The sequence below is a fragment of the Sus scrofa genome, chromosome 4, assembly GCF_054392235.1.
Source record: "Sus scrofa isolate SSC_HxYL_T2T_F1_AM1 chromosome 4, Sscrofa_HxYL_maternal_Yorkshire_Landrace_v2.0, whole genome shotgun sequence".
Taxonomy (NCBI): Eukaryota; Metazoa; Chordata; class Mammalia; order Artiodactyla; family Suidae; genus Sus; species Sus scrofa.
In genome coordinates, this window is record NC_139386.1 from 58,924,829 (window position 1) to 58,938,020 (window position 13,192).

Genomic DNA, 13,192 nt, shown 5'->3' on the forward strand with positions numbered 1-13,192 from the left:
AGAAGACTTCTCTAACTATTTAAAGAAAGTGATCACAGAATCATTCTTTTTTTTAACATTTTTTTTATTTTTCCACTGTACAGCAAGGGGATCAAGTTATCCTTACATGTATACATTACAATTACATTTTTTCCCCACCCTTTGTTCTGTTGCAATATGAGTATCTAGACAAAGTTCTCAATGCTACTCAGCAGGATCTCCTTGTAAATCTATTCTAAATTGTGTCTGATAAGCCCAAGCTCCCGATCCCTCCCACTCCCACCCCCTCCCATCAGGCAGCCACAAGTCTCTTCTCCAAGTCCATGATTTTCTTTTCTGAGGAGATGTTCATTTGTGCTGGATATTAGATTCCAGTTATAAGTGATATCATATGGTATTTGTCTTTGTCTTTCTGGATCATTTCACTCAGTATGAGAGTCTCTAGTTCCATCCATGTTGCTGCAAATGGCATTATGTCATTCCTTTTTATGGCTGAGTAGTATTCCATTGTGTATATATACCACTTCTTCCGAAACCAATCCTCTGTCGATGGACATTTGGGTTGTTTCCATGTCCTTGCTATTGTGAAAAGCACCGCAATGAACATGCGGGTGCATGTGTCTCTTTTAAGTAGAGTTTTGTCCGGATAGATGCCCAAGAGTGGGATTGCGGGGTCATATGGAAGTTCTATGTATAGATTTCTAAGGTACCTCCATACTGTTCTCCGTAGTGGCTATACCAGTTTACATTCCCACCAACAGTGCAGGAGGGTTCCCTTTTCTCCACAGCCCCTCCAGCACTTGTTATTTGTGGATTTATTAATGATGGCCATTCTGACTGGGGTGAGGTGGTATCTCATGGTAGTTTTGATTTGTATTTCTCTTATAATCAGTGATGTTGAGCATTTTTTCATGTGTTTGCTGGCCATCTGTATATCTTCTTTGGAGAAATGTCTATTCAGGTCTTTTGCCCATTTTTCCATTGATTGATTGGCTTTTTTGCTGTTGGGTTGTATAAGTTGTTTATATATTCTAGAGATTAAGCCCTTGTCGGTTGCATCATTTGAAACTATTTTCTCCCATTCTGTAAGTTGTCTTTTGGTTTTCTTTTGGGTTTCCTTTGCTGTGCAAAAGCTTTTTAGTTTGATTAGGTCCCATGGGTTTATTTTTGCTCCTATTTCTATTGCTTTGGGAGACTGACCTGAGAAAATAATCATGATGTTGATGTCCGAGAGTGTTTTGCCTATGTTTTCTTTTAGGAGTTTGATGGTGTCCTGTCGTATATTTAAGTCTTTCAGCCATTTGGAGTTTATTTTTGTGCATGGTGTGAGGGTGTGTTCTAGTTTCATTGCTTTGCATGCAGCTGTCCTGGTTTCCCAGCAATGCTTGCTGAATAGATTTTCTTTTTCCCATTGTATGTTCTTGCCTCCCTTGTCAAAGATTAATTGACCATTAGACTTTCTTTTTCCCATTGTATGTTCTTGCCTCCCTTGTCAAAGCTTAATTGACCATAGGTGTCAGGGTTTATTTCCGGGTTCTCTATTCTGTTCCATTTGTCTGTCTGTCTGTTTTGATACCAGTACCACACTGTTTTGATGACTGTGGCTTTGTAGTATTTCTTGAAGTCTGGGAGAGTTATGCCTCCTGCTTGGTTTTTGTTTCTCAGGATTGCTTTGGCGATTCTGGGTCTTCTGTGGTTCCATATAAATGTTTGGATTGTTTGTTCTAGTTCTGTGAAAAATGTCATGGGTAATTTGATAGGGATTGCATTGACTCTGTAGATTGCTTTGGGTAGTATGGCCATTTTACAATATTGATTTTTCCAATCCAGGAACATGGAATATTTTTCTATTTCTTTACATCTTCTTTGATTTCTTTGATTAAAGTTTTATAGTTCTCGGCATATAGGTTCACAAGGATGGTTCAACATACGCAAATCAATCAACATCATACACCACATTAACAAAAAAGAAAGTCGAAAATCATATGATCATCTCAATAGACGCAGAAAAAGCACTTGACAAAGTCCAACATCCATTCATGATCAAGACCCTCACCAAAGTGGGTATAGAGGGAACATTCCTGAATATAATCAAAGCCATTTATGATAAACCCACAGCAAATATAATACTCAATGGGGAAAAACTGAAAGCCTTCTCACTCAAATCTGGAACAAGACAGGGATGCCCACTCTCACCACTGCTCTTCAACATAGTTTTGGAAGTCCTAGCCACAGCAATTAGACAAACAAAAGAAATAAAAGGCATCCATATAGGAAGAGAAGAGATCAAACTGTCACTGTATGCAGATGACATGATACTATACATAGAAAACCCTAAGGACTCAACCCCAAAACTACTTGAACTGATTAAAAAATTCAGCAAAGTAGCAGGCTATAAGATTAACATTCAGAAGTCAGTCACATTTCTGTATACCAGCAATGAAATATTAGAAAAGGAATACAAAAATACGATACCTTTTAAAATTGCCCCTCACAAAATCAAATACCTCAGAATACACCTGACCAAAGAGGTACAGAATAATTCTAACACAATTCATGCATTTATATGCTCCATAACCCTTATCACAATTATAATTATATTTGTTCACTTGTTTCTTTGTTTTTGTATTTTTTGATGTCTTCAATGAAAGAATACCCCCAAAAAGGCAAGAACCAAGACTGTATTAACATTTCATACCACCTACTGAGCACCTAGCTCCATGCCTGGCATATAGAAGATACTAAATAAATGTTTCTCCTTCCCTTGTGACAATGTTACTTGTTTATATATTTAACTTTTATTCTGGCTTTATTGAAATATAATTGACATATAACATAATGTGATGATTGACATATAACATAATGTGATGATTTGAAACATGTATATATTGTGAAATAGTTACCAGAGTAGGGTTAACACCTCTATGACCTTACATAATTACTATTTTATTTGGGAGATGAGAACATTCAGGATCTACTCTCTTAGAAACTTTGAAGTATATAATACAATATTGTTAACTGTAGTCACTATGCTATGCATCAGATCCCCAGAACTATTTATATTATAACTGGATATTTGTACACTTCAACCAATATCTCCCAATTATCCCCACTTCCTAACTCCTGGCAACCACCATTCTACTCTCTGTTTCTGTGAGTTTGCCTTTTTAGATTCTACATCTAACTGAAATCATGCAAAATTTGTCTTTCTTTAACTTGTTTCACCTACCATAATACCCTCACGTTCCATCCATGTTTTCACAAATGGCAGTAATACATTTTCATGGCTGAAAAACACACACACATACACACATATATGCCATATCTTCCTTATCCATTCATTGATAGATGGACAATTAGGTGGTTGTTTGTTTCCATGTCTTGACCATTGGGAATAAAACTGGTTGTATTATAATAGTAATAAGGTCTGAACCAGTTTACATCCCCACCAATAAGGTTCAATGGTTCCCTTTTCTCCATATCCTCACCAACATTTATTTCTATATGAATTTTAGAATTGTTTGTCCTAGTTCTGTGAAAAATGTTATTGGAATTATAAGTATTCCATTGACTCTGTAGATTGCTTTGGCAGTATGAGTATTTTAACATATAGATTCTTTTCATCTATAAACATGGGATATCATCCCTTTACTTGTGTATTCTGCGGTTTCTTTCATCGAAGTCTTAAGTTCTCAGTGGACAGATTTTTCACCTCAGTTAAATTTATTGCTAAGTATTTTATTGTTTCTGATACAACTATAAATGGGATTTTATCTTTATTTCTTTTTCAGGTAGTTCATTTTTAGTATATAGAAATGCAATTTGTTTTTGTGTGCTAATTTTCCCTCCTGCAACTTAATGAATTTGTTAATTCTAGCAGTTTTTAGGCAGCATCTTCAGGATTTTCTGAACATAAGATCATGTCATCTGCCAGTGGAAATGATTTTACTTCTCTTTATCTGACTTAGATGCCTTTTATTTCTTCTTCTGCCTGCTGGCTCTGGCGAGGACTTCCATTACTAGTTAAATAGGAGTGGTGAGAGTGGGCACCCTTGCCCTGTTACTGATCTCAGAGGAAAAGTTTTCAACCTTTCACTGTTGAGTATGATGTTAGCTGTAGGTCTCACTATATTTTGTTGAGGTATGCCAACTTGTTGAGAGTTTTCATTTGTTTGTTTGTTTCTTACCATGAGAGAATATTAAATTTTGTCAAATGTTTTTTCTGCATCTATTGAGGTGATCATACGATTTTTGTTTTCATTCTATTAATGCAGTTTATCAAATTTATTGATGTGTGTATACTGAACCATCCTTGTATCCTAGAGATATATCCCACTTGATCAGAGTTTATGATCCTTTTAATGTCTTGTTAAAATTGGTTTGCTAGCATTTTGTTAAGAAGTTTTGCATCAGTGCTCGTCAGGGATATTGGCTTGTAGTTTTCTTTAAGTGACTTTAGCTGGCTTTGGTATCAGGGTAATTTAACCTCATAATATGTTTGGGAGTGTTCCTTCCTCTTCAATTTTTGAAGAGAGTTTGAGAAGGCCTCCCTTAATTCTTCTGTTAATGTCTCCCAGAATACACCAGTGATGCCATCTGCATCAGGAAATTTATTTGTTAGGAGGTTTTCTGATTACTGATTCAATTTCCTTATGGGTATGTTCAGATTTTTTTGTTTTTTTCATGATTCAGTCTAGTTGGGTTGTATGTTTCTGAAACTTATCCACTTCTTGATTATCCAGTTTGTTGGCATATAATTGTTCATAGTGTCTCTTATGATCCTTTGCATTTCTGTGATGTCAGACATAATACCTCCTTGTTCATTTCTAGTTTCATTTATTTTAGTCTTCTCTCTTTTTAGTTAGTTTACCTAAAGGTTCATCAATTTTATCATTTTAAGAAATCAGCTCTTGACTTGGTTGATATTTTCTATTGCTTTTCTGCTATCTATTTCATTTATCTTTGCTCTGGATCCTTGTTACTTCCTTCTGCTAACTTTTGGCTATGTTTGTTGTTGTTTTTCTAGTTTCTTGAGGTATAATATTAGGTTGTCTATTTGAGGTATTTCTTTTTCCTCACTGTAGTCATTCATCCCTCTGAACTTCCTTCTTAGAATTTTTACTGCATCCCATAAACTCTTTTTCATTTTTGTTTGTTTCAGTACATATTATTAATTTTATCTTTGGCCTATTTATTGTTCAAGAATGTTGTTTAATCTCCATATATATGTGAATTTTACAATATCCTTCCTGGTATTAATCTCTGGTTTCTTATCTTTGTAGTCAGAAAAAAAATAATTGGTATGATTTCAATCTTTTAAAATAAGACATTTCATGATCTAACATATGGCCTATCCTGGAGCTGTTCCATGTGTGCTTTATAAGAATGTATATTCTGCTTCTATAGAAAGTAATATTTTGTATATGTTTGTTAGGTTAACTTGATCTAAAGTATAGTTCAAGTTCAACACTTCCTTATTAACTTTCTAGCTCGATGGCCTACTCATTGTTGAAGGTGGGGTACTGAAGTTATTTAGTATTAATGTATTGTTGTCTATTTCTCCCTTCGGATCTGTTAGCATTTGCTTAATATGTTTAGGTGTTTTAATGATATATAAATATATATATTTACAATTGTTATATCCTCTTGATGATTTGACTCATTTCTCATTCTATAATTACCTTCTTTGTCTCTTACCAGTCTTTTTTTTTTTTCAGCTTACTTTGTCTGATATAAGTCCAGTTACCCCTACTTTCTTTTGGTTACCATTTAAATGGATTTTTTTTTCCCATTCCTTCACTTTGAGCCTATGAGTGTCCTTAATTTTGAAGTTAGTCTCTTGTAAGCAGGAGGTAGGTAGGTCTTTTTTCATAAATCCATTCAGTTACTCTATAATTTTTATAATTTAATCCTCTCATATTTAGAGTAATTATTTATAGATAAGAATTTACTAGTGCTATATATCAGGGTTTTTTTTTTTTTTTTTTTTTTGCTGTTTTGAAATTCCCTTGTTCCTTTCTTCTTCTCTTGCTGTCTTCCTTTGTGAATTGATGGTTTTCCCTAGTAGTTGGCTTTTATTCTCTTAATCTCTTCATCTTTTATGTGTCTACTGTGGGTTCTGCTTTGTGGTTACCATAAGGCTTACATAAAAAATATAGATATAACACTTTATTTTATGCCAATAACAACTTTGTTAGCATACAAAAACTCTATTCTGTTACTCTTCCTCTTTTTTAAGTTTTGATGTCCTCTATGTTAAGTATTCATTAACAAATTATTGTAGTTATGGATATTTTTAATACTTTCTGTCCTTTAACCTTTGTACTAGAATTAAATGGTTCACATGTCACCATATTACAGTATTAGAGTAGTTGTCCCTTGGAAACCATGAGAGATTGGTTCCAGGACCCCACCCCACCACATATACACAAAACCCAAATCCATAGATGCTTGTATAAAATAGTATAGCAAATAGCCCACACACATCCTCCTTGACACTTGAAATCATGTCTAGATTACTTATAATATCTAGTACAATGTAAACTGTATGTAAATAGTTACAAATACAATGTAAATGGTATGTAGATAGTTGCCTGCTCATGGCAAATTCAAGTTTTGCTATTTGAAAGTTTTCTGGAATTGTTTTTTCAAATGTTTTTGATTCATGGATACGGAATCTGCAGATACAAAGGGCTGACTATATTCTGAATTTGAATATGTACTTACCTTTGCCAGTGTGTTTCATATTTTCATATATATTCATGTTGGCAATTAGCACCCTTTCATTTCAGCTTGAAGAGATCCTTTCAGTATTTATTACAAAGTCCAGGAGTGATGAACTCCCTCAGGTTTCGGTTGGGAAAATATTTCTCTCCTTCATTTCTAAAGGACCTCTTTGCTAGATAAAGTATTCTTTGTTGACAGTTTGTTTTTTGTTTTTTGTTTTTTCTTTCAGTACTTTGATTATATTATCCCGTTTTCTCCTGGCCTGTAAGGTTCCTGCTGAGAAATCCACTGATAGACTTATGCGGATTCCCATGTGAGTGACAAACTTCTTTTCTCTTATTGCTTTTATGATTCTCTGTCTTTGATTTTCAATAATTTAATTATAGTGTGTCTTGGAGAAGATCTCTAAGTTGAATTTGTCTGAAGACATATTAGCTTCATGAAGTTGGATGTTTAAAACTGCCCCCAGATTTGAGAAGTTCTAAGTCATTATTTTTTAAAACAAGTTTTCTGTCTCCTTCTCCCTCTCTTCAACTTTAGGAATTTCAGATTGCTTCTCTCAATGTTGTCATAGCTCACAGAGGCTTTCTTCACTCTTTTTTATCCTTTTTTTTCTTTGTTCTCCTGTAACTGGATAATTTCAAAAGCCCTGTCTTCTACTTTGTAGATTCTTTCTTATGGTGAATCCAAACTATTCTCTTTGTTTTCTATTGCATTTTTCATTTCATTCATCATATTTTTCAGATCTAGAATTTCTATTTAGTTCTCTTTTTATTATTTCTCTTTGTTGATCTTCTCATTTTGTTCATGTATTATTTTCCTGGTTGTATTTAATTGTCTTTCTGTGGTGTGTGTGTGTGTATTTCACTGAGCTTCCTTGAAGCAGCTATATTTTTTCTTTACCAGATAAATTGCAGATATTCATGTCTTTGTGGTTGATTATTGGAAAATTATTGTGATTATTTTATGATGTCCCATTTCCTTGACTTTTCATGTTTCTTGAGGTTTGGGGTTGCTGTCCTCACATTTGAAGTAGTAGTCACCTCCTCTGGTCTCCACTGAATGACTTCAAAAGAGAATACCTTCAGTTATCCGTGCTAGGGATTCTGAGCCTTTCTCAGATACAAATACTATTATTATCATAATTCTCTATTGTTGTTGTAATAAATTACCAAAAACATAGTGGCTTAAAAACCACACAATTTTATTATCTTACAGTTCTGGGTTCAGAAGTCTGACATGTTTCATTGGACTAAAATCAAATGTTTGCAATTCTCTGTTCCTTTCTTTTATGATCTGAATGTCTGCGGCCTCCCAAAATTCATATGTTGAAATCCTAATGCCTGGTGGGATACAATTAGAAGGTAGGGCTTTGGGGAGATGCTTTGGTTATGAAGGTGAAGCCCTCATGAAGAGGACTGGTGCTCTTGTGAAAGAAACCCCACAGAACTCTCTAGGCCCTTCTGCCATGTGAGGATACAACATGAAATCTGTGAATTGGAACAGATCCCTAACCTAATCATACTGGCACTCTGATCTTGGACTTCCAGGCTCCAGAACTATGAGAAATGCATTTCTATCATTTATAAGTTACTCGGTCTGTGGTTCTGTTACAGCAGCTTGAAAGCCTGCTGTAGGGGGAGAATCTGTTTCCTTGCATTTTTCAGTTTCCAGAGTTTGTCTGCATTCCTTGGCCCATGGCTCCCTTCTTCCATCTTCAAAGCCATAATTTTGAAGCTCTCTAACCTTTTGTCCATAATCACATTTGGATCTTTAAGCACAACCAGAAAAGGTGCTTCCTCTTTTAAAGACTCATGTGATAAGGATGGACCCACCCAGATAAGACAAGATACCTTCTCCTATCCCATCCCAAGGTCCTTAACCTTAATCACATCTGACCTGAAAAGCGTCATTTTCCTAGTAACATAATATTGTCACTGGTTCTAGGATTTAGGATGTGGACATATTCAGGAACACTAATATTCTGTCTTCCACAATTATCTTTCTGAGTCTCAATTCTCTCACCTGTATAACAGGAGAAATAATGGTTCCTATTTTATAGGTTTATAAGGATAAAATGTGATTGTACACACAAAGCAGTTGGCCCAGCATCTGGCATATAATTGTGGCCCTAAACCTGTTATCTACCCTCATAAATAATAACCTGTTCCTGCTGTGCCCACATACATTTAACAAAATCCACTTTCTACTACCACAAAATTGTCAGGGTCACTGATTTTGAACACTTCCCCATCACAGATTATTTTCTGTTTCTCAAAGGACACATTTTTCTGTTTCTCTAGGTTAATCTTAAATCTGTCATAGGCAATCATCTCCCTTTCAAACAAAAAGGAGAGATGGTACCAGAAGTTACACTTATACAAATGAAAATTTCAAACTGCTGCTCACCGATGAGTTCTAAACCCCTTAAAAACTTTTTTTTATGACCATCCATGGATGCTTTTCAATCTAAATAACTCCACACTAAAATTCATCATAAACATTCGCACATCTCCTTGTCTCTTCCCCCTAGGCCCAGAGCTGGAAGTGATGAGACAGCTAGCCAATCACCTGCTGTTTTCAGAGGGCCTGGCACTACCATATAACCAGATTGTCAAGGTTCACCTAGAGGATTACCTGCTAAATCACAAGTTTAAAGAAAACAATTTGGAGTTACCCAAGAGGAAACAACACACTTACTTATCTCCAGACTCTTCACACAGACTGTATTAAATTTTCCATAACCAAATTTACTGCAGGACCGAGAACAAGCACACAATATTTCTGCTGAAAGTTTTTGATATTTGAAACTGCCTTTTATAAAGAAGCTTAAAACGTCGTGCAATTCCTCATATCTTTGGCAAAACTCATTTCTTTCCATTTGGGAAAATTGCTTGGTCATCTAATTGCTCCAGAATACAAAGTAAAAATAAGTTCAAAACATAGGACATAAATGAAACTAGATAATGCTTTTCACTGCCAAGATTTTTTAAACACTGTATCTGATATCATCAAACTGTTCCAGAGTTCTTTTAGCACCAATTTCTGTACACTTTTAAATCAATAAAACACAAATACTCAAACCAGTGGAGGGGAAAAGAAGTGAAAGATGGCATAAAAATTACTTTCTTAACAATTACTAGATATACATTAAAATGTAGTGGTCATCGAGCCAAACTGGTAATGAACTCTCAGAGAACTATTTAATGTTTTTCCAACATGTGATAGTCACTGCATTAGGAGTACAATATAGGAATTTAGAAGACATGTCGAATTCAGCCAAATAGATTTGTCGTAATTCAACGTTCACAGATGCTGACAAAGAAAGCATGTTTTGCTTGAAAAGAGCACCTCAATTCCCATCTCTGCCATCAAGTGAAAGGGAAAATATATGAGAATATCAACTGTGAAATGTCAGCATACTAAGTAGGGTATATAGCTTGTGTTTCTTGATATGAAAGGGAAAGATCTTAGTGAATGCTATTTGAAAGTCCATCTGCCACAGAGCTAGACTGTACTTTCCCATGTTCTATAAAGCCACTCAGGGGGGACATGCGGAATGCAGAAGCACTATCTCAATACATCACCCCATCACCACCCACAGATGTTCATACGAGTGCCGGAGAGAATTGTTTGTACTAAAGAAATGAATTTAGAAATAAAAAGAAGAGCTTCTGAATTTAAACAAGAAAAGGAAAGAACTGAAGCAAATGATATGGTTACCTTTTCCCGGGAGACTAGCACGCATGCATGAATGCATATTATAAGATTTTTTACTAAGCCTAAACATAACCACAAAGTATAAAAAGGGTCTATCTCTTTTGTTGTCACTATCAAAGGGGGGAAAATGAACTAGTCCAAAGCGACAGTGCTAGAGGCAGATAATGAAAGCTTGAAATTGAAATGGTGATAAACTCTGTGTGCAAGTCCTGTAGATTAGATGAATATTTATTACAGTTCCATTTCAGATTCTACTAAAGAGCACACAGCACCTTAAAGAATAATTTTTAAAAGCCCTCACCTTTTCATTTAAAAAGTGAAAGAAAAGGGACGTAATCTACGTGGATAAATCTGAATTCGTGAATGGCTATAGTCACAGTATTGTTACATGTTTCTCAAACCAAAAAACCCTAATCACTTCCCAGATTTAACAAGATGACATCAAACTATAAACAGGATCATTACACACACAACGATAGCACAGCCACCGCTGAAGAGGGAGCAGAGCGACATTACACAGTTTAAAAGTGCATGTGAAAAGGAAAAGTGCAACCGAACTATCCAGACTTTATGAGTGAACATCTTAAGATTAATAAGGTGTGAAATTTAGCCAAAACCCTGCTGTCCATGGCAGGTCTTCCAGCTTTTCTTAAAATGGCAAGTTGGCTAGAAACTTTTAAAGATTGTATACTGTTGTTTCAAAAGGATTTTGCTTTAAAAAGGTGGTTCAATATATCACTACACATCTCCAAAAGTACACAAGCACCCAAGTGCAAGAAGGGCTCTCAGAAAAGCATATTTTCAATACTAGCCTGGCCAAGTGTTATACTGTGGGAAATACACTGAGATTTGATTTGACTGTTGTCTTAAGAAAAGGGCGGGGTGGGGGGGGAGCAGAACAAAACAAACAAAATGAAACAAAAGTCCCCTCTCTTTATAGTATCAACAAGATTGTGGCATTTGTTTTTGCATAATCAATGAGGTGATTACTTGTACTGCAGCATCCATCCCATCAATTTGTCTTATTAGGCCAATGATAATCTGGACTAAAGTTTACAGTCCACAAAGTATACTGGTTGGAGACAGCATGAAAAATACACCTAGTTAATGAAACCCAAAACTTGTTTTTGCTCGCCCTTAATCATTTAAATAATTTATCGAAAGCATTGCCCTCTTCTACTGCATCTTTTTAAATGACTCTGGCTTAAATAAATTTGATTCACTTTTCACTTGTGCCTCCCCCACATTTCATATTAACCTGCCCTCCTATCTTTCAGACCAGAGTAATCACACACTCTGTATTTTACTAATACAAAATGATGGCAGAAAATCATCAGAAGGCAAAATATTCTCTTTTTCATTCCTTTTCTTCCCCTTAACCAGCTTAGAAAAGAAAGCAAAAAACAGAAGCCTGTCTCACTTGAGGTTTAATTAGTTAATCTCCCAAAACAGGTAAGTCAGTGCTGTTAAATGCTGTTCTAGTTTCAAATAATTACCTGAAAATGAGAGTCTGGAGTTGGATTAACTATTGTCTCAGCAGCAGCCATCGATATTGCATGAAGTGAAAGAAAAATAATATAAAAGGGAGAGAAGATAAAAACTATAAAAACAAAATGGTCAGAAATTTTTAAATCGTCTTGGCATTGATCATCTACTCCCTGGACACTACTTCACTGCACACATTGTGATGGTCACATAAGAGCCATATTCTTTAAACATACTGATCTGGAACAATTTTTGTATGTGTCTTTGCTTTCCATGCAGAGACTCTATACTTTTGTGGGCACCAGAATCATCTGGGGAGCTTATTAAAAGTTACGATTCCCAGGACTCAAAAGATTCCAAGGCAGCATGTAAAGTTTGGGGCCCAAAAACTTCCAAACACCCCAGGTTGATTCTCACTCAGAACATATATGGATCGTATGACCACCCTAAAGGTTGGGCACTGCATCTTATTCTACATATCAAAAGAAAAAATACTTCCTGTCTACACCCTATACCCCAATAAGGAAGAAATTCATTGCCCACTTATGAATAATGCTGATGTAAACACCCTAAATTGAAACTTCCAGTGACAGGTTCTCCATACCTCCAGAGAGAATTAATTCTATCTCTGACTTTTCCTTTCTTCCTATATTTGCATATAGATCTTTGTTCTCAACTTTGGAACCATATTCTATAGCAACTATTTTTCTCTATTAGTCCCTCAATTAACGGTATAGACACAGTGTAGACAGTTCCATCCAGAGGACTGGGAGGGTCACAAACCCAGTGAAAATGTTCTTGGAGACTTTATGAGATGTTTCATTCTTACAGTGAAATGTGGAGATCCAAGCTATTTAAGATTTGGATAAAGTTACACATGATTATAGGATGTACGGGCAATGAGTTTAGAGAATGGAAACACCAAAGGAGAGTATCAAGATAGAGGATACACATGAAAAAATAAATTCACACTATATGGAGTCAGAAGGGGAAGGTCTCTTTCCCTAGAAATAACCTTTTAGCACTATTCTTATTTAAAACAGGTATTTCAACGTTAATTTGTAGTTATTTTACTGGTGACCATCACCACAATATGTCTCACAATATACATCTCTCTTTATTCATAAATGCCTAGCAGTTTCCCTTGTTTCCCCATCATAAGAGGTGAGAAATTTGGGCACCTATCTTGCTTTCCTTTTCCTCTCTCTCCACCACCTAGTATTATTCATTTGAGAAATCCCTAGTGGTTGCCTCTATAACTTTAAATTATATACTTAAATTT